Here is a 23,031-nt window from a genome sequence, read left to right as displayed (position 1 = left end):
CCTCAATCATGGGAGTGAGTTAAGAATTATCAAAATAGGGTCATTTCCAAGGAGTGGAATATGAATTTCACTTATGCGGTGTACTTCTTTCTTGGGGAATGCCCGGGGTGGTGTAATTTACTTATTTGAGTTGGTTTTTATCTTTTGTATAAAATCAAAGTGTTAACAAAGAAATGAGTGATAGATCAAGAAATATGGGCTCATTTGATTCCCCACAAAATCAAGCAGGACAAACAAGTGCAGTCGTTCACCAACTAATGAGAATGGAGTCTTCCATGTGACTAGAGTAATGCTTCACATGTTACAAATAAATGGATTGTATGGGGTTCAAGCCTTTAAGGATCCAAATGTCCATTTAAAGAATTACAAATAAGTGTTCAATATAGCCCACATTACTCAAGAATCGATTCAGCTTTTCCTTTTCTCATTCTCCCTAATGGTCGAGGCAGTTTTATGGCTCCACTCACTTCCACTAGGATCAATTAAATCTTGGGATGACCTTACTATGGTATTTCTTAAAGATATTTCCCACCATAAAAAATACTTCAAAAGCGGGATGAGATTGTGAATTTTTGGCAATTGAATGGAGAGCCCTTATTTGAAGCTTGGGAGAGGTTTAATAGTAAGCTAGCTTAATGCCCAAATCATGAATTCTCAGAGAAGATGCTTCTCGAGATCATCTACCATGATCTTGATCTATTAAACAAAATGGTGGTGGAAAATGCGGCAGGCAGTTCCCTAGTGAAGGTGTACCACCACACGACGTTTCTATTGATTGGAGAAGTATCAAAGAAAAATTGAGTTTTGCATACATGATATATAAAAGTTCCTAAGATCCCTTTTAATACTTCCATGGTTGATAATGAAAAAAGAAAGAAGAATGAAGAAAAGGAGGAGAACATGGCAAAAATGATAACCCAACTTGAAATCTTAACAAACCATGTTATGGGTGCACTTATGAAAGCAGTAAATACCATAGCATCAAATTCATATAAATATGATGAAGAATTAAGGAAATTCGATGAGGAAATCTGTTATTTGGCTAACTACTTTAGGGGTTCCCACCCTCCTATAAAAGTCAAGGTGGGAAAAAAGGTTGAATCGACCGCAAGAGGGATAAAGATTGGAGAAATCGGGAATGAGATTATGACCATTATGTTCCCCCCTATGAGCAAGATAAGGACAAGGATTAAAGTGCAATTGAACCCAAAAATTTCAATAATGAGGATATGTTAGCAAGAATATTGAATTGAGTGGAAGGTACGGACAAAATGGTCCAAGAGTTGAAAGGTCACTTTACTTAACTTTCCCAAATCCTAGTGTCTCACTCTACCTCTATTAAGCACTTGGAAAACCATGTTACAAAAATATCCATGCAACTAAATGCTAGGCCTAGAGGTAGACTTCCTACAGACACAATTGATAATCCAAAGAATGATGTCCAAGTTCTAGAAATTCTCACAAGGAGTGGAAAGACCCTTAATGAACCCTCTAAAGGAAACTTGATTAAGAAAATGCCCAATGTGAAGGTAAAGGAGGTGTTACCTCAAAGTTAACAAAGAAATGATGAAAAGGGAACCGATGAAAGTGATGAAGAAGCGGTTGATATTAAAAATCTATAGAGTGACGAAAGTCACACAATCAAAGTTTTTTTCCCCGTTCCCTTATCAATTACATAAAAAGGAGGAAGGTGACAAATTGAGAAAGCTCATGGAAAGACCTTGCAACCTATCAATGAAAATCACATTGCTCGAGGTAATCTATAACATCCCGAGGTACACTAAACTAATGAAAAAGTTGATGTCCAAGAAAAAACTTGTTGAAGTTAACACCATTGAGGTAACTCATCGGTGTAATGCTATCATTGATAGTAAGGTTGCAAAAAAGAAAAATGATAGCATAGTGTTCACCATCCCTTGCACAATCAGCACACATAAGTTTTCAAAATCTCTTTGTGACCTTGGTGCGAGCACCAACTTAATTGTTTTTGTCATCTACAAGAATCTCGGATTGGATTCCCCTACACCGACCTCTATGAGACTTCTCATGGCGAACCTATCCATCAAAAGGTTGGTGGGAATTTTGTTTGATGTTCTTATTAAAGTGGATAAGTTTATACTCCTTGTTGACTTTGTGGTATTGGATTGTGAAATGGACCAAGAGATACCTATTATCCTTGGTCGTATTTTCTTGGCCACCGTAAGGGCGATTGTCAATTTAGAGTTGGAGGAAATAAAGTTTAGGGTGAAAGAGGATGAGGTGTATTCAAAATATGGAAGACAAAAAAGCAAACCGCAAATCTCCAATTTATTTGATGAGAATGCGAGGGTGAATAAGAAGGGGTTTGATGACCGACTTTGAGTATTAGAGAAGAAATACGTCATGCCATAATGATAACTAAGGCGCTATGTGGGAGTCAACCCACAAATGACATGAAAGTGGCCCATATCCTTTCATCACATTTCTATAGTATATATATTAGCTTTGGCATATGAATAACTAATCCATTTGTGGCACTATGGAAGTGCGTTGGATAAGCTTGGAAAGGGGGAAGTGTGAAATCTTGCTTTGCAAAACTAAACAAGGGAAAAATTTGTAAAAATTGAGCAAAGAGCTGAATAAGGGAAAATAGGGAAGAAGAACTGCTCTCAGTTACTACTATTGCAGTCTTTAAGCATGATCACGATCACCCACATGTTTGGAATTGCGGCCATTAGACCGTGGTCGTGGTTACTTTAAATATTTAATCCCTGATTTCACTCATTTCTCTCACACTCCCTTTTATAATTGTACTCTTCAGTTTGGGCAAGATTCTGTCCAAGTTTTTGATCTCTCCAATAACATTCTTGCATCATAACTCGAGTAGGTATCATGAATCTATTCTCTCATTTTTTAAAATAGGCCTTATAATGGAAGATTAAGAGAGGGCCTAAAGTTTTTATTGTAATGCTTTCCCTGTTGTCATACTTGGTATTAGTTTAGTGATGGATACTTTATTAAGGTGCGCATAAAAGTGGGAAATATTGAGTGCCCAATAATATGCAAAAAGGGTAGACAAATGAGATGTACACAACAAGTATTGGACACTTTGACCAAATAAACTTTTAATAGTAATAATTGCATTCAAAAGGGCACATACAAATGCTTATTCGTATTTATCAAATAGTCTTCTTATAAATCCATATTGTAGATCATGCTAGTAGCCTAAAAACTTGGGAGGGGTTTAAATATGGGGAGCTGGCATGAAACCAACCTCAGGTATCACGACCACGGTTACGGTCCATGGTTGAGACAACGTGATCGCAGTCTTGACCTAAAATTGCAATAAACGGGACCAGTTCCCTACCATGCCAAAAGACCTGCACTACCAAATTTTAAGCCTAGTTTCATCCAGAACCTTTTCCAATGAGCACTAGTTAATAATGAGGTACAATTTACATGATAAATTTCATTGATTGATATAATGTATGCCTAGTGTTTTTAGTACAACCCCGTTAAGAACCTTTTCCAATGAGCACTAGTTAATAATGAGGTACAATTTACATGATAAAATATCATTGACTGATATAATGCATGCCTAGTATTTTTAGGAAAACCTCATGGACAAGTATGATCACATCAGATTCATGGCACTAGAGTGCCACACTCACTACTATAGTAATCTTTTGAGGGCAAAGCTGTTCCGAGAAAGAGGTATTTTCTTGGAGAATGTGCCAGAGAAACTATCGGCATTTCATGAAAAATTTAAAGACATAGGGTAGCAATGCTTTGCTCTGGAAGCCTGTATTTCAAATGAACAATGGGTACGTGAATTTTATGCCAACATAAGTGAAGTGTCCCTCTCGGACCCATTCAATGTAACTATTGATATTTTGGGCAAACCGGTGAAAGTTGGGGCTAAGCAAATCAATGGTGTATGGGCTCCAACATGCAGACATGGGTGACTTCAAAGCAAATGGTTGTAAATTGCGGAGTTAGTTGGCACTATGGCTTTGCCCTGGAAAGAAAGTCTCTTGGGAAAAGACTAACAGAAACATCTCCGTGAATGATTTTACTTCTAAGACACGGACATGGTTGCATATTATTTGTAGCCGAGTCTCTCTTTTCACTAATTTGACAGCAGTCCCAGATCAGCGTGCTCGAATGGTTGCTTGTATTTTAGTCTTCATCCCTTTGGATGTTGGTCAGCTTGTGGTGTATTAAATTGATTATTTCAAGAACCAATGTGGTGTGCATCTCTTCTTCCCCTCTTTCATTATTGAGCTTTGTAGAAGATCGGGGGTTGAAGAGTATGCTAGTGATACATGGGTGTGTCTTAGTGCCCCCATATACCCCTTGAGTACTTAAGGAGAGGGTGAACCTGGTAAAGGAAAGAAGCGAAAGATTAACTTGGAAAATCCGACATGTATTGAGCCAGAGTTTCATAAGCCAACCACTACCGAACCTCTTGAGGAGATTTAAGTTAAAATTAAAGCCATTAGGGATCTTGTGTCTAGTTTGCTCCAAGGGCAGGGAGAGCCCTCTGCCACCCATTATTCAGATGTCTCATATAGTGATTATGAGGAGTACAAGGAAGACCAAAACAATAAAGAGGATACCATTGTAAGGTTTGAGAAAGCCTACTCTTCTTTGGCAAAGTCACACCGAGACCTCCGGATTGAATATGGAAAAATGGTTACAAGAAAGAAAAATAGGGATGAGTTCTTTATTAATATCTAGAAGGGGGTAAAGGGTCTATAGAAGGTCCTACAACCTAGAGATTGACTTTCTTCCTCTTTGGTGGAGCATGATGATGAGGCACCAGCCAGGTGGACTGATCTTAAAGAGAATGGAGATGTTGCAGAATCCGAGAGTGAAAGCATCGATTGATGCGGTTACAGGGAGCACCCTAATCTTTTTTATCCTTGATACTATCCATTTAATTGGGGATGTCTCTCTATTTATTTGATTTGGGCGGTTTTATTTATATTTTTTCATACTTTTCTGCTCTTTTGGATCATTCTTAGTTTTATTTGGGTTTTATATTTTTGAACTCTTACGGTGTCCACATTTTCCTGGATTAGTTACTTAGTTCTTAGTTTTCTACTTTAGATTAGTTTTAATCGATGTGATTTTCCCTCTAATAGAGTGAGTTATTACTTTCTTAAGGAAGCGTCGTGATTGGATTTTTAACCATGGATACAGGGAAGTCTGAGTACCTATGGCATCATAGTCAATGTAAGGAAAGCCTGATTACCTATGGCATTGATGATTTGGGGACTGCACTCACACCCATTAACAAAGACTAAGTAGTTGTGTAAGTGGTTCGCCCGTATTAGAGGCACAATGTCATACATCAACTTGGGTCATACATCAACTTAGGTGGTTGCCATGATTAGCAAATTATGCGTGGTGCGGCTGCAATAAAAACAACCTCCTCTATCTAAAAATTTTACAAAATTCAAAGTATGCACGTGAGCAACCTCGTGATGAAACTTTCCCTCTTTCTATGACTCCAAAAATTAACTTCAGAAAAATAGTGATACTCTATCTTTTTCTAGAGTCGTAGAAAAATTGAACCCCTTTGACAACATTCACATGCTATGTGTGTGAGCTTAATTGTCTACATCTCATGTTTACTTTTACCATCTAGAACTTGCCTCATTAGTCTTTCAATGCTAAATTTTAATTGTTCTTGGTTGGTAAAATGATCTAGCGCATCGTGTTATTTTTCAAGCCCACTTTATCCTAAAAAGCATATCAATACTTAGGATTTATCCCTAGTCACCCTCTTTGAGCCTTTGGACTTTTCTTTGGCAAATATATTGCAAGTCGTAACCCTTCTATTCATTCACTCTTGAATCCTATCCTCCTTGAATCTAAGAATACAAATTGAGGCTAAAAGCCAAAGTTGGGGGTGGAGGAAAGAGAAATAAGTGTAGTTGATCTATGAAGTCGTAAGAAAGTGCCTATGAGCTTAAACAAGTAAGAATTTTCTTTGATGGAAGAGATAGTCCATCAGAAGAAAGATTTGCATGAAGCGTAATGCAAGGAAAAAGAGTTAAAAAGGGGGAAAATTGGACAAAACAGTAAAGTGAAAAGAAGTGGCCCAATAGCAAAGTATAAAAAGAGAATGATTGAGAATTTCAAGTAAGGTTTAGACTTATTGTCCTAAGTAGATAGCCTACACCACCCTAAACCTAAATTATAAGCTCAAAATCCCTTTGTGACTCCAAACTAAATGTAGTCATTGTATTGGTGCTTGAAAATAGGGGCAAGACTATGGCATGGTACTTGTTAACATGGAGAATTTCTTGAGAGAACTAGTGTTTGAACTTAAAATTCCTTATCGCATGATTAGAAACTAGGCATGTGAAATCTTCATTTTTATGAGGAGGCTTATAATAGGTTGAGGTGGGTGAAGTTGTCCTCTTTTGCATATTGAGATAAAAGGAGGTATAACATGTTGTGGTTAACAAGTGAGTCATTTCTAGAGTGCTAGTAGTTGCTACCTTGTTTCTCATCAAAGTCTATTTCATCCATCGTTGTTCCATTTTATGTTAAGGGGAGTCGTTAAAAAATTTGTTGACCTATGTGTGCAGAGATTTTTGTGGTTGTAATCAAGTTGAGATCTTCATGCTCATTGGAAACTAACATGTGGGCATACATAGGGAGTTTTGTCATAGTAAAGGGTGGTGCTTCTTTATGACAGGCAAGATTCTAAGTTAGAGGTGTTGATGAGTGGTGATATTACCACTCATTCGCACTAACTATTTATGTGCACTACCGTGTTTGTAAATTTAAATGAGACATAATTGTTATTTAAGGCACTAATCTCCATATTTTGTAGCTATATAATTAAGAATGAGAAAAGATGTGGAATGGAACTTAAAATCATAAAAAGGGAGCAAAGAAGAGTGCAGCTAAAGACGTGGATCATTTTAGGTCTTCAGGCCGTGGTCGCGGTCGTAAAGATAGTCATCATAACATGGTTGCAAAACACAACTGCGGTCACTATCAAACCAGTGTGAAGACAATTCAGTGGGAATATGTCCAAGGGCAGATTTATAACATTGCATACACAAAATCCAAACCATATATAAGCAAAACCCTTCCTCCTTTTGGAATTCGTTACCTCATAGATATTTTTGAATTGAAAGGTAGAAACCCTAATTAGGCATGTGTGTAACTACTCTAGGAGTCTTAATTTCTTAGAAATTTTGTAAGGAGTGAATGTTTTGGATAATCCTTATGGTACATATCTCTTTACTTTCTTCATGAGTAGCTAAATAATTTAGTCTTGGGATTTTATTGAATTCAAGTGTAATTGTGTGTGGGTGTTGTTGTGTTTGCATGATTTTTAGTTGTTGAGTACGGATTCCACCATTGCTAAGGTTAATGAGTTTGAATTTGATGGGTGCAAACCCCAAATCTCCAAATAGGATTGATGGTTGAAAACATGAAACTCTAAAATCCCTTCATCATCCTTGAAAGACGGATGAAGGTGAACTTGAGGTAACCCATAACTTCCTTGAAAAAATTATAGGGGGACCAAATAATGGTGGACAATTGAGCTTGTGGTTCACTAACTTTTGCAATCTTTGAAATAAGTGTATTTAGGGTGTAAATTATTTCAAGAGCATTATCCTAGAAATAGGGATGCTTGATTGGGGTTTTGGGTGATTACGAAATACACACTTATTAGGTGCTTGAAAGAGCCAATGGGTGAAATCGTAGTAGTTTTGTTGAAAGATTGAACATAATAACTTTTGACCTAGCCTATCCTTTGGTCAACAACTACACTTCATGATAAACCATCATCAACCCATATGCTTTACCTTTAGGTAGAAAAGATCCTCTCTAATCTTGATTTTAAATAAAAAGTGGCATATTCGAGCATTGGTATTCGAAAATAGTTACAAACTAATCCTCCAACTTTATTTTATATGTCTTGTTTATTCTCATTCCGGGTAACCTTTTAGTAAATAGAGGACCCATAGGACTTGAAATTTATTATTTGCTCCTTCTGGATTCGACCTCAACTCTAGTTGGTTATTAACAACGAATGCCTCACCCCTTAATCATGGGAGTGAGTTGAGCATTATCATTGATAGAGCGATGAAACTTAGCATTAAAAGCATCCACAGGTGGAGATTGGGTATGAGTGTCACTCTCATAAGTATGGGTAATAGGAACCCTTGGAACCTCACGACGATGCTCAGATGCCGCAGCCTTAGCCTGGGTCTGGACCCCAAAAGTTAGTCAAGTACTGTCCATAGGGCCATCGATAGGGTTTGCCCGCATATCGAATCTCCTTGGAGGCATGATCTAAAAGATAGTAAATAGACATCAAAGAAATCCAAGACCTTAAACTCTATAGCTTGAGATTAACACATAAAAATGGAAACATTCCTAAAATAAATCATAGCCCCTCTCTTATAAGTGTGGCGTACTTCACACAAATAAAAGAGACTCTACTTGTCACGACATTGTGGACTCCCAACTGATCATGAACCTAGGCTTGATACAAACTTGCATGACCCAAAATCGGGCCTTTTCAAATGGGAACCACAAGCCCAACATAGACCGAAGATCGTCCTATAAACCCAACCTGATGATCACATCAATCTACAAGAGTTGGAGGAACTCTGAACATACATCAAGATACCAGAGACTATACTATTGATAATAACTTAAATATGGATAAATATTTCATCAATTTCAACATAATACCAATATACCCAAGTCCATAGTCACCCACAATGCCTCTACACAAATCCAAAATTAATTATATGTCGGGACATGCCCACGACAATAGCCGAAATCAAATAAAAAAACAAGTCTATAACATAAACTGACAACTATGAAGTGCATGACTTCTAAAGTATGGAACCTCACCATTTCAATGTCAATCGAACGAACCACATGAACACCTGTCACTATGAAGGAAGAGAAGAAGATGTTCCATCCTTTATATTGCATGGGGACATAGCATCTGGAGACAATTAGCAGATGGAGAGCTAGCATATAACTCAAGGATAAGGGTGAAATATCATCATCATTCAATATCAACCTATCACATCATATTCAACCATATTTATATACATAAGCATACATATACATATAGCACATGCCAATCAAAGGAACAAGGCTTAACAACATTCACGAAGCATTTAATAATATGACATGAAAAGAAAGAATCCTACCTTCTACACTTATAAATTCAAACTTTTCTTATTTAGTTAGGGACTCTAACCACCTCCACACATTCATTATTTAAGGGACTTAACCGCATACACACATTCTTTAAGGAAGGGATTTTACAACAAGCCATTTAATTGGGAAAGAGACTCTAACATCAAGCCATTTCATTAGGCAAGCGACTCTAAACTCAAGCCATTTAATTGGTCAAGGGACTCTAGACTCAAGCAATATTAGATAAGGGAATCTAACCCCAAGTCGATGTATTCAAGCAAGGGACTCTAACCACTTGCATTTTTCTGAGGTAGGGGACTCTAACCACAAGTTGCCATGACTATCATTAGTCGATATTAGAACTTTCACCCTTTTTTCAAACATCAACACATATTCTATTCAATACTTAGGGTCTCCAATCTATTTAACAAATTCAATACCACATATGACCAAAAGGTCTCATGGGGCATTTATTAATTAATCACTCAAATAGTCCAACACCTTGACACATTTCATAATTCAATTCCTTTTAATGGTCACCTAGACACTTACAACCCAGTCATTCCTCATTAGACATCTTATACTACACTTTAGTTCAAACACAATTCAATTTTTTAAATAGGGACTTTAACCCCTTTTTTGCCATCTACCAATAAAGTCATCAATTAACATATTTCACGGCTAATAATATATTGAAAATACCATTTAGAAACCATTCATATTCATTGGGCCATTGCCCTAGTTCAACACATCGTCAACATGTGAGTAGAAATTTCACTTAGAGACTTGCATAAATACCTTGTGTGTATACCTTTATCAAGGCCAAAATCAAAGAATAATTAATCATTATTAGGGTTACTTAAGACCTATTTGTTAAAACACAACCAACAAGCACCCGCATAAGTAAATACATAGTTTGACAATAAAAACCTGCTCATTTGATTTCAAAATCATAATTTAAAAGTCTTAATACATGTTTGAAATACATGGTTTTTGTGTTAAAAATAAGGAAAAGAGTTATATCCATTAAACAAGATGATCCACCATGAAACTTGACTTTTCTTTGCCTCTAGATGAACACCCTTGAAACCCTAGCATATAATCTTATTTTATAAAAGTACGGAGAGGATTTGGAATATTTTTGTCTTGCAAATAAGGGTTTAGGAGGCCACAAAAAATAATAAAGTAAGTATACTTGAGGGTTTTGGGTTGGGAAATAATCATAGAGCCCTTAGCTAAAATCTAGAAAATGAACCCGTAGGAGGGTACGACTCACTTAAGTCGACCGTACCTTATGGTTTGAGTGGTACCCTAACTCGTACCTTAGGCTTCACCTAGGAATCATACACTGCCCAAGGTACAAACACACACCCTAGAGTCATATTCAAGGGGTAAGACTTCTTCTCAGAACCTTATCCTTGATATGAAAAATAGTCACTCAAAACCAAGACAAACTTCCATAATACTAAGTTGTGTGCGACTCTTACTCTAAGATATGACCAAGAGAGGCCAAGTCATATTTTTGACATTATTATACCCTCTTAGGCTATTTAATGTACAATAAAGGGGAGGGTAGAAGGGTAAAACTCATACATAAGTGTATGAGTGATACACCTAAATAGTATCTAGGTTAGAATGCACAATTCATGCAATTTTTATAAGATTCCAAAGCCTTGGTGTCTTAGAACAGTGGCAGGTGCATTGCATAATTGGAATGACATCCTTTTGAACACAAAGTTCCCATAAGGTCAAGTGAAAGTAGTATTTTATTGGTCTTTGGGAGCAATCATGATTTGATTGTAACTCGAGTACCCATCAAGAAAATAATACCAACCCCTACCTTTTAGTATGTCCAGCATCTGATCCAGAAGAGCATAGGAAATGGTCCTTTTGTGACCACATTTTTAGCTTTCTATAATCCATGTAGACTCTCCAAATGGTCACTAGCCTCATAAGTACGAATTCATTTTTTTCATTTTGAAAAACTATGATTCCCCCTTTCTTCGACACAAGTTAAACTAAGCTGACCCACTTGTGGTCTGCAATGGGGAAAACCACCCCAGTATCTAACTACTGGATTATTTCCTTTTTCACCACCTCCTATATAAGAGGGTTTAGACGGCTCCGATGCTCAATACTGGGAGTACTATTTAGCTCAAGCTATATTTTTTATGTGCATATACCTAGTGAAATCTGCACAATGTCTGCAATGGTCCACCCGGTAGCTCTCTTGAATTTTTATGCAATACTAATATCAAAGCTTCCACCTATTACCCTACCAAATATACTACAATATTCACTGGTAGGGTATGTTAGTCCCCAAGAAGACACACAATAAATGAGATGGGAGGGCCTTCAATCCCAAGATCGGTGGCTCCTTAATGGATGGCTTTGAAGGAGGTGTATTTCTATTCTTCAAGTAAAGATCCATCTTTTTAGGAGAATATTTGTAAGAACCTATGTTATGTAATGCATTAACCATTTCACCATATTCATCTATCTCATCACTCTCAAAGTTCATAATCATTGTTCTTAATGCTTCTACCCTTAACCTTTTCTCAATAGGCACATCTACCGCAACTACATCATTATCCATAATGTCTATCACTGTCACTACTCTCATTTTATCTGGCTATTATACTGCTATGCACACATTAAATACTAGTTACTCATCATTTAATTTAAATGTGATATATTTTAATTCCATATCAATTAACACACAACCATTGGCTATGAAGGTTCTACCCAAGATAATCAAAGCTTTTGCATCAACTTCATAGTCTAAGATCATAAAATCTACTAGTTAGGTGAAGGATGCCACCCTTATATCAACGTCACGTAAAATACCCACTCTCTTCTTTATAGATGAATCGTCTATCAAAAGCCTTACAGATGTGGTCTTGAGTTATCCTAACCCCAACACCTTGTACATCAGTAATGGCAATAGATTTATTCTTTATCCCAAGTAACATAGAGCCTAATTAATATCAAAACTCGTAATAGAGCATAAGATGGTACTTGCACCTACTTCCCCTTTCTTTTCTACTAATGGTGTCTAATAAATCATGCTAAAATGTTTCACCTAATCTTTGGGATCATCTGTGGCCTAGTTATCACCGTACTCACTCTCATAATCATCATAACTACAAGTCAGCTTCCAGTTGCATATTAGCAATAATATTATCCTTCTTCAGCTCATCAGTAGTAGGCACAAACTTCTCATTAGGTGGGGCACCACTCCTAGTGTTAATATCCAGGCAATAATCAAGTGTTGTAGGATTCTGTACAATGATACTAGTAAGGTCACCTGGCTATTAGTGAGTCAAAGTGGCAGAGATTTGTCTATCATCTTGCTCCAAGTGCTTGATAGAAGTTGCATATGACTCAATTTTTTAGGTATATCTTGAAATATCATCCTTAAATTCCATAAAGAATGTTTTTTGACTCTCTTGACCTTTCATCATATTGTTCAAGATTTCTTCTATTCTACAATTAGCATCTCATCTGCCAGGTGGAATGCACTGGTCTCCCTCCTCTCTATAGTCATCTCTCTTTCTGCAATCACCATCTCTTTCTTTATCATTATTATAGTTCTGACCTTGGTTTTCTTACCCTTGGTCTTGGAAAGCCCCCAACTGATGATACAAATATTTTGCCTTCTCTTCTAATACAAACTCATGAACTCTAGAGGTTGCACATTGTGCCCCTACTATATTAACCTTTACAGAATTCATTTCTGCAAATTATTAAGACAACTTACCAATATAAGTATTTAAGAGTGAAATATCCTGAGCTACAATATCCTCAGCCACTCTCTTCTCGTATAAACTCCAATAGGATAGGTGTCAGAACCTATCTCATCCTTCGAGTTTACCACCATTGGTTTGTTAGTGAGATCTATTCCATAATACTAAAAGCTATATCCCATCACAATCTCATGGAAGATCCTCTAAATATGGTGTCTACCATAGCTCAAGATCTAATGGTCAGGGCTCAATAGATTATCTCCAACAATCTTGGCCCTAAAATTTAATGGTTAGGTATTGTGCTAAGATTATTCTTGAACCTGAACCATGCCTTATACATATATTCTGACTACAACTACCTAAACTTATAAATCCCATCCATGAGATGCAATACCCTACATGAAGGAAAGAACCTGCTACATATTTGTCTCTGTAACTGATTCCACGTAGTGATAGATGCCCTTGGAAGTTTCCCCATCCATAATGATACTTCTCCAATAAGCGAGAAGGGAAATGACCTCTAGCTAAGGTCCTTTTGATCTACCCTAAGAATAGTATATAAAGTGCAGACCCAGTGAAATTTTAAATATGCATGTTTGCATCATCTATAGGTAATCCCACACATACACCCTTTAAGAATTATATCTAGATCATAGCACTAGAGATATTAAACTTGATATCAGGGGCAAGGCATGAGGTATAATAGCTCCATTCTCTATCATCTCAACATACGCCGTATCTTTTTCATCATGCTTATAGTGATGCAAATACTAATATATTGGTATCATATTAGGATGGTGTCCTAACTCTATTCTAGTTTCCACCGAGTGCTGCTCGGTGGTCTATTTCTTATCTCTGCTCAGCTATCTTTACCTCCTAATCTATCCGCTGAGCTTCTTCTATTGCCCTTCTTTCATTAATGTCTTGTGCTAAAAACACTTTTATCTTCTAGTAAAAAAAATCCGTTACTCCTTTAGGAAGATGGGGAGGCACATCATCATGGACCTTTTTAGCAATATCATCTTTTTTTGGGGTTCATTATCCTACTAGGTGTTTGTAGGATCCTCTTTAGATTAGGATTCAATAGGAGTGAGGAATTTTCTCTACTCTATGTGTTAGTCATACTACAATGTATATCTAACTAGGAACAAAAAGACCCATAAACTGCAATAACCTTAATAAACAAATCAACATCGTATTCCCTAGCAATGACACAAAAATAAGATAACACCCAAGATACACATTCACATTGAAGATTTTGCAGTCTCTATCAAATATAGTATCCCAAAAAAGGTTGGGGTTAAATCCCAATGGTGGCTCTCAACAATTGTAATCAATGGACAAAACTAGAAATGTAAATAGGGGTACTTAAGTAACAATATCAAACAAGTAGCTAATATCAACTTTCATTGTAATTAGTCATAGGTGAACACTAGGATTATGTTCCCCCTGGATTTTCAACAACATAGGCTTATCATGGTTTATTGAACCAACCTGATACCTTCTATGTAAAATCTAATAAGTTATGTACCAGCTAAAGTCTTTTGGATAAGTAGATTGATTAAGTCTCAGGATATCGCCGACTAACCCCTATCTTGATCCCTGTTAACTATTACCTTTTGAGTCTCTAGTTATCAGATGATATCTAACCATCTTACTTAGACAATACCTAGTAGAATTGATTGATAGCTAATCCTCAAATTACTATTGTAGCTATCTTTTCCTAGTCACTACTCCTTTTTTGGAGTAAGTATTAATAATCTAGGCAAGATCCTAAAATTTTAAACCACTAAGATATCTATTAAAGTGAACATAATACAATGCATGAATGGGTATTGGTTCAGAACAACGTATGCACTTCCCTTACTTTATTAATCCACCTGGGTTTCAACAACCCTAGCTAAGGATTTTTAGCCGCTCATTCTTGTGAAGTAATCAACAACATTTATGATTGAAAGCATAAAATGAAACTACAATAATAACAAGTAAAAACTGAAGACTTTAACCGAATTAATAAACCTAAATCAATACAAGGGAATTCCAGAACGAAAATCAAATCTCTGAATCAAAATACTTGTAAGTAACAATATTGCATAACTTCTACTAAAAACATATAAGGGGTATTTATATTACATGATAAAACCCTAAAATCAAAGCCCGGATGAAAAAGGACAAAAAAAGGTTGGTGGCTACATGTGGTGTCCACATGAGGTCTGAGGTTGGGCGCATATAGACACCTACATGTGTAGAAAATTTTTTTGCAGCATCTACTCTTGGGATTTTAGACTTTTGACACTTACCTTCCCTAAATATGGCCCACATATGCTACATGTGGTCCACATGTTGACATTGCTAGTTGTCGTAAGTTAATTTTTTGATCTTTTTCCCGGGATCTTCACTATTGGTACTTACGTTAGTCGTATACAGACCACATGATGACAAAGGTAAGGGTCGGGCCTTCCAATATTTGCAACCTAGCTTCAACTCTTTAACATTCATCACATGCTTTGGTCACAAACATCTGGAGAAGTATCATGAATACCCAAAATTGATGAATTAAGTAGCCAAAAACTCCATTTTTCATCTTTTTTCACAAACTTTGTATCCAAAACCTATTTTCCTGCAAGACATACCCAAAATGCATCTTATTTATCAAAACAACCTAAGAAACATGCTTATTTTCCTTGTTTAAAGGATCGAAAGTGCTATATTTCTATAGCAAATCACTGTCGCTAACCCTCCAGTTGGACAACTAACTAATCCAAACTACTGAACCCAACACTAGTAAAAATAAGTCAAATTAGTTATTTCTCATTAAATAAAACTATATCTCTGATAATCTAAATAAAATAACAAATGCAAAATTGACAAAATCTAAAACAACCCTAAAATATGAAAGTCATTATACCAAAGCACTACAATTGTCAATAATATGGATTCGACCCAAAAATCAAAAAAATGACCAAGACCAAAACAAATAGACAAGAATAAAGTAAAGAACTTATGGAATCTAAAAGACGTAGCTCACCATTGAGTTTGAATTTGATCTTCTTCATAACTGAGATCTTGATATAATTAATGGAAAATATTTTAAACTCAACAAAGAGAAAAACATAAATAGTTTCAGTACACAAGAAACAATGGTGTACTAGTATGGGTCATCGGTGAACCTAAAATAAGATATATGAACAAGAAAGAAAACCTAGTAAATGAGAAAAATCATAAACACCTACCGTATCACTATACTTCAATTATTGACTCTTAGCCTTTCAAATAGCACCATAACGTTCAGTCAAGAATAAGTCATATAGACAACAACTCAAGTCAAGACTCTAACTACTAACAGTCAATCCAACTCAACAATCTAGGACTCATTAGTAATACATTAAACCATGTCTGAATTACATAAATATATAGATAAATAAAGAGATATACTAGTCATTTAAATTTAGTACAGACTACTTAATAATCTAATTCAACAACAAAAATATTCATTATCCTTAATCATGGTTCACACAATGAACCAAATATAATATGTTGACACATCAACTCGGTTCTCTCAAGGAACCATCATTCTCACCAATACCTTGTAACACATGTTAAGGGTCTTTTGGTTTACCACTAACCATGTCCTACAAGGGAAGAGCTCTTGTCTATGTAAAAAATCCTAAATACTTAGTGCATGCCAACATTATATCACTAATCCTATAAAGATGTCCAAATACCAATACATCCCACAATAATCAAAAGATATCACAACAATTACAATGAAAATGAAAATGACCATCACTCTTGTAAAACCAACAAATTTTTAATATTACCTTATTCCATGTGATTAATAATTAAGCTATTATTTATCCATTTATCATTATTTTAATATTCATTATAACTAGAATATAAAGAAATAATTAACATGGATACATAGATCAAGTTGGGTTTCAACTATAATAAACCATCACCTATCTCAGTCCAATCTGCACCACTCAATTAAACTTAAGCCTTGCCTTCTATGCAATTTTATCTTGGTTGTTGTCTACAAACAATCACATGATTACTATTTAGACAATGACCTAGTACAAGCATGGATTCCACCAAATCTCATATCTCCAAAGTTGAACTTCATGATCATACCTCTCATTAAAGGGTTTTCTATAATTATTCCACCTTAATCCTACTAATTTCATATTTATGATGGTGAATTATAGCCATGCAAGGGTAATTTAACAACTTCTAACTAAAACTGGAAGGTTTTCTACCTAGTTCACCCTATTGCACCAGAAAAATTTGTTAGGTTAATTCAAATCCTCGCCAAAAATTGAAATTAGTGATTTTAGATGTTAAAAATTAGTTAATGGAAGGGATTAACTTGCCTTTAAAAGAAATTTTGATGGAAAATAAGTGGAAAATGCACTAAATTCTAGAGCTCTCCCTAAATTGAAATTATAATAAAATTAACATTTTTGGGGTAATTTTTACATTGATTAGCATATCTCCCACTATAGCATCCTAATCCCACTATAGTGGGATCCATCCATTGTGATGGGATTGACCAAAGCTGACTCTTGCTATAGCAGTGTAGTCGTAGAAGCCTGACACCGGCTATAGTAGGGTAGGTAGGGTAGAAACTCAAAATTGCTCATTGTTTTTCCATTTTCGTGACACACCATTAGATTTTGATATCACAAACTAACCATTTGCATCATGATTAATAATGAGAGTTCTACTCACCTGAATTCACTTTTGAAAGATCCTATATATTTTTTATCATCTTAGCTATATCATAAAGATACTTTGAATTATGTAGCCTTTAACTAATCCATTTCCAAGTATTCCTATATCATACCTTGCTTGGAATCTAAGACTAGTCTAGCTTGAACTTTATAACTCCTAATTTGGGGAAAACCTTAACCCCAATTTTGGCATGCTAAACTTACTTGTAATTATGGAACATTTTGTTACAATATATACAATTTTGTGTGACATTCATCCCTAAATGATCAAAAATGAAATACAATGAAAGAATGAAAAAACAATAATTGTATCCTCAAACAAGTGAGGCTACTTATTTTGCATATCCCTCTCAATTTCCTCAGTGGATTTCTCAACTAGAAAATGATTTAATTTGACCTTTACAAACCAAATATCATTCTTTCTAAGTTTTTGAACATCCTAGTCAAGAATTACAACTAAATCCTCTTTACAAGATAAATTTTTACAAAGAAACAAATAATCCCATTTGATGATGTAATCCCCATCTCTATGATACTTTTAAGCATTGACGCATAAAATATTAGATGGACTTCTAACAAGCTTGCTAGATAGTAAAACTTATAAGCTACTAATCCCACATAATTTAGAACCTCAAAAGGACCAGCCTATCGAGGAAAAAGCTTACTCTTCTTGCCAAAATGCATAACTCCCTTTATAGGAGATACTTTCAACAAGACTTGCTCATCGGGCTTGAATAACATATCCCTCATACTGCAATCCATATATTCTTTTTACCTACTCTAGGCTTCCATTAACTTACTTTGAAAGAACCATACATTCTACTAAGCTTCCTTCACCAAGTTCGTTCCCAAAGGCTTAACATCACCAACTTTGAACTACCCTAAGGGTAATATACACGTTCTACTATAGAGTGATTTGAATGGATCCATATTGATGCTAGAATGATAACTATAGTTCTACAAAAATTCACACAAATGATAGGAACTTATCCCATTGCCTACTAAAGTCAACCACATAGGACCTTAACATATCCTAAAACACCTAAATAGTCCTCACTGACGACCTATAAGTTTAGTGATGAAAAGCAGTGCTAAAATCAGGCTTGGTGCCTAATATTTCATGTAACCTATTTAAAACTTTGAGTTAATCAGCTTAACTCAAACAGAAATAATAGAAATTGGCACTCCATGCAACCGTAATATGATATTAATCTTAGACAACTACTTTGAGTTGTAATCCACTCTATTTTTAATTAAAGACATGACTTGGTTAGCCTATCCACTATGACCCAAATTTATTCATACTACCCAAGGTCTTAGGAATACACACCACGAATCCATGGCTATCCATTCCCCCTTATACTCGAGAATAGGCTTTGTCTAAAACAAATTCATAGGCCTTTGATGTCCATATTCACTTACTAATAGTTGTGGCAATTACCTATATACTCTACTATATCCTTCTTAGTATCAGGCCACCAATAGAGCTGTCTCAAGTCATGGTACATCTAGGTTTCACCCAATAATTTGAGTATTAAGAACAATGAGCTTCTAGAAGCAATGCAGAATCAAATCACCATCCTCAATCCTACACAGCATCCCCTTACCATCAATAATCCACATGCATTAAGTGTTGCATCAAAAGCCTCACCACACACTACCTAGTTTCGAATTCTATTAAAATTTATATCTTCAAACTACCTGGCTTTGTTTTGATCAAGGAATGTAAACCTTAATTCAATTCTATCTAATACTTTACCCCTCCCAAAACACCAAGCTTCATAAACTAAAATAATAGAGTCTAAAACTCTCTGACCAATGGTTACCTTGAGACCCTCATGTAAGCTAGACTCCCCACTCTTACAAATTCTATCTCAATGCATTTGATACCAAATTAGACTTACCCGACTGGTATTTAATGTTCACATTATAATCCTTCAACAATTACATCCACCTCCATTTCCTTAAATTCAATTTCTTATAGGTGAAAACTTGATACATCTTACGAAGGTCAGTAAATACTTCGCACTTTACACCATAAAGGTAGTATCTCAAAATCTTATGTTCAGAACCTACTATTTCAAACTTTGAATCATAAGTTGGATAATTCTTCTCATCAGGCTTCAATTACTTTAAAGCATAGGAATCGATTTTTATCTAGAATTAATAGAGTCCAAAACTAGAATGCGAAGTATCACAAAATATAATAAAATCCTTATATTCAATTGGCAAGGTAAGAATAGGAGTGGAAGTCAAAAGAAATTTAATCTTCTGGAAGCTTCCCTCACACTTGTCCAACCATACAAATGGCACATCCTTCTAATTAAACCTTAACAAGTGAGTAGCTATAGAGATAAAATTTATGTTAAACATACAATAATAACTAGCAAAACCTACAAAACACCAAACCTTAATAACAGATACAAGCTAGAACCATCTCTTGAAAATTTTAATCTACTAAGGATCAACCATTAACTCCTTTACTCAAAATCACATGCCTAAAAAGGCCACATAGGAAATCAATAATTCACATATAGAGAACATACCATTATCTTATTTATCCTTTAAAGTTTACAATATAATATGAAGATGACCTATATGTAGGGGTGTATAGACCAAACCATCTAGTCAAATCAAACTGATAAACCAAATCAAATCTATAAAATAACTAAATTATGATTTGGTTTGATTGATTTTGCATTGGAAAGCAAAATTCGACTGTTCTTAATGTGGTTTGATATTAGCAAAATTAAAATGAAATCAACCCCAAATCAAATCGACATAATACATATTTAATTTTAATTTCGTATATATAAAATTATTACAATAATCTACTTTCTAATTACTTTAAATTAATTTTATTACTTTTTTATATTTAGAAAATAGATATATATTCTTGAGCCTTTAATTATAATATTTTTCCATTGGTAACAAATTAATTCAAATCCCAACATTACTATAAAAAACTAAATCTCTTCAATTGACTTACTTTTCATTTTACTTTCCGAGTTTCTAGAGAGTTTTCCTCATATTTGATCATTCTCCTCATTCCTAAAGCTTCGATTTAGGTTTGTTTCTCTTCTTTTTATTTTCTCTTATGAAATTACTTTTTAGTTATCTTTTTATAAGGTTAAGCTTTTAAAAGGCTACCTCCAGTTCTCCATCTTTTATTTTCTCAGAGGTCATTTACCTCTTTTTAATCAATACGTGGAATATACAATTTTTTTAGTTTTAAAAAAAAATATTTTTATCTAGACTTCATTTTAGTTTCTAATTGATGTTTTGTTTCTTTGTTCTTTAGTATTCATTACTACCGCTACGACAAGTCTTAATTTGTTGTGTCCACATTATTAGACGGAGACTACGGCTGGACTTGATGTAGAAATAACTGTCGACAATCCACTGACTCTATTAGCACCTCAAAAGGGAGATAAAGGCACTCTTCCTTTCCGTACTCCACCTAAAAAAGAAAAAAAAAACAAGTCCTACAGATTCTAATCCTATAGATGGTAATACTAGAAGAGAAGCATCACAAATTTGGGATCACTTTAGTAAATTTATCACTAACAAAGATAAATGTAGAGCAAAATATAAATATTAAGCTAAACACTTTTCTGCTGAGACCAAAAGAAATGTGACTTCTACATTATGGTCACATTTAAATAAAAAATGTCTCAAGTCTCCCTTTAGAGTTTTTGATAGAAAACAATAAAATTTTAAACCTATACCTATCAAAATAGGGGGAAAACAAAATGGAACACGTTCTACTAAATAAGTGTTGTATAATGTGGATTATACTAGGAGGGCCATTGTTGAATTTGTCATTATTGATGAACAACCATTTAAGATTTATGAACAGGAAGGTTTTAAAAATTGATGGCAAAAGATTAAAATAATTTGATTTACCTTCACAAATAACTATATCTAGATGCGGTTTGAAGATTTATCAAGATGAGAAAGGGAAGCTTAAGAAACTAGTCATGAACTAACATATATGTATTACTAGTTATACATGGACTTCACTTCAAAATTTGACTTATATGGTTGTCACTGCGCATTGAATTGATGATGAATAGAACTTACAAAAGAGGATTCTTAATTTTTTCCAAACACAAAATCACAAGGGTGAGACTAGAGATAATGGTATTCAGGAATGTTTGTTAGATTGGGGAATCAAAAATTTATTTTATAGTGACTCCGGATAATGTAACTATTAATAATACTATCATTAAGCATTTGAAGGCATGCATTGATGATTAGAAAAGGGTAATTTTGGGAAATGAGTTTTTACATATTAGATGTAATGTTCATATTTTGAATATCATTGTAAAAAAATGTTTAGATGAACATATTGAGCCCATTTATAATATAGGAAATGCAGTGATATATGTAAAGTCTTCTACTTCTAGGTTTACCTATTTCAAGTTATATAATAAGAAGGTAAAGATAGATCATCATGGCCTTTTAAGTGTTGATTTTGAAACTAAGTGGAATTCTACATATACAATGCAACATACAAATGTGAATTTTGAAAAGGACTTTACAATAATGTATGTAATGATCATAACTACCAAAAGTATTTTATTCAAAGTAGATTGAAAGGATATCCAACTACAACTAATTGGTAGAATGTGAGAGCTTTCATAAAGTTTCTAAAATTTTCTATCAAACTCCTTTACAATTTTTAGGGAGCTTATATGTTACTTTGAACTTATTCTTTCATGAATTTTTTAATGTCTAGAGTTCTATTGTTAAGCATTCTTATAATGAAGATCTTATTTTGATTGACATGGCTGGAAGAATGAAACTTAAGTTTGATAAATAGTACGAAATTTTGAGAAACCTGAGAATTGGAACATGTTATTGTTTGTTGCAATTGTGTTGGATCGTACATATAAAATAATATGTGTGCTATTTATTCTTAGCAAATCATATGGTACTTTGCTAGGAAAATTAAAGGCCAATCAGGATGGAAGGCATGGTGAAATATTTGTATTCTCACTATAATGATTCTACTGATGAAACTTCTACTGATAATATTGGAGTTGACTAAGTTGATGGGTAAAGATGATATATTGCCATATCAACAGGATAAATATTTAGAAGAAGAGGAAAACATTTAAAAAATTTAAGCTTGATCAATATTTATTAAATAATATTTAGAACACAAAGGATTTTAACATCTTGGGTTTGTGGAAAGCTTTGTTAGATACATATCCAATTACTTGAAAAATAGTAAGGGGTTTTCTTTATATTCTTGTATCCACTGTTGCATCAGAATCAACTTTCAGTACCAATGGTCATATTCTTGATTCTTATCGAAGTTATTTATCACCAAAAATTGTAGAAACTTTTATTTTCACTTAATAGTGGATACAATC

The 23,031-nt window shown here is 34.6% G+C and overlaps 1 non-coding gene across 1 annotated transcript; it reads right to left on the bottom strand.

Moving 5' to 3' along the window:
• Positions 1-547: 547 nt before the first annotated feature.
• LOC124897344 lies at positions 548-653 on the bottom strand. Its single transcript, XR_007054066.1, has one exon. It is a non-coding gene; the product is annotated as a small nucleolar RNA R71 (small nucleolar RNA).
• Positions 654-23,031: the final 22,378 nt, after the last annotated feature.

The sequence above is a fragment of the Capsicum annuum genome, chromosome 3 (genome assembly GCF_002878395.1).
Source record: "Capsicum annuum cultivar UCD-10X-F1 chromosome 3, UCD10Xv1.1, whole genome shotgun sequence".
Lineage (NCBI taxonomy): Eukaryota > Viridiplantae > Streptophyta > Magnoliopsida > Solanales > Solanaceae > Capsicum > Capsicum annuum.
Note: the sequence above shows the minus strand (reverse complement) of the source record. Positions and strands in the feature narration are given on the sequence as shown.